Source organism: Octopus bimaculoides, chromosome 28 (genome assembly GCF_001194135.2).
Source record: "Octopus bimaculoides isolate UCB-OBI-ISO-001 chromosome 28, ASM119413v2, whole genome shotgun sequence".
Lineage (NCBI taxonomy): Eukaryota > Metazoa > Mollusca > Cephalopoda > Octopoda > Octopodidae > Octopus > Octopus bimaculoides.
In genome coordinates this window covers 14,825,741-14,826,654 of record NC_069008.1, presented here as the reverse complement: position 1 = coordinate 14,826,654, position 914 = coordinate 14,825,741, and the positions used below count along the sequence as shown (strand labels likewise).

At 31.6% G+C, this 914-nt stretch overlaps 1 protein-coding gene across 1 annotated transcript in view; it reads right to left on the bottom strand.

Moving 5' to 3' along the window:
• Nucleotides 1-914, bottom strand: part of LOC106878991 (histone deacetylase 2) — a 219,318-nt gene that overhangs the window by 120,992 nt on the left and 97,412 nt on the right. The gene's annotated exons all lie outside the window — the stretch shown is intronic.

The following is a 914-nucleotide window of genomic DNA, read 5'->3' as shown; positions in this document are numbered from 1 at the left end:
TATATATATATATGTACATTTACACAAACATGTATACAAGTATATATATATATATATATATATACATATTAATATGTATATACATACATATATGCGTGTGTGTTTATGTATATAAACTATTCACAAATGACATCTAAAATTTACGACAGCTGTTTCGGAAGAAATTTTTTATGTAGTCATAAACGATTACATCATAATATAGATTTGAAAATTTGGCACAAGGTCAGTAATTTCGGGGAAGAAGGGCGTAAGTCGATTACATTGACCCCAGTGCTCAACTTTAATCGACCACGAAAGGATAAAAGGCAAAGTTGGCCTTTGAACTCAGAACTTGAAGACGGACGAAATGCTGCTAAAGCATTTTGCTCAGCATTCTAATAAGAATTATAAACCATAATATAAACCATATCGTAATTCAGTTAACCTAGATTGTATATTTACATCCTTGCTCTGTTTCTAATTTGCCTGCTTTAAGCCATACCTTTTAACCATACTATATATTCAAATGTTAGACTTAAATGAGTCACTGATCCAACAATGGATGTTTAAAATCTTTCCTGTTGAACTCTTACCTGTTAAAATATTGCCTGGAGATGGTGGATTCTATATTATGGGTAATCTTCTATAATTGTATCATATAAGTAGGAATTCTGTGTAAACAGGTGTTGTAAGATTTAGATGCCATTTGTGTTTACGTTTTATACCTTCACCACATCAAGAACCCACCCTGAGTCGGATCTATGATTTTAATTGGATTTGGTACTTGCATATCTGCCGTGGCCTATCAACACTAGAAGTATTCAATATTATTTATTTCAAATTGAGCTCCATTTTGCTGTATCTAGCCATATCTGGCGTCCCTTGAGTTGATGTGCCTTAATACTTATGAATCAACATAATAAAATTATATATAT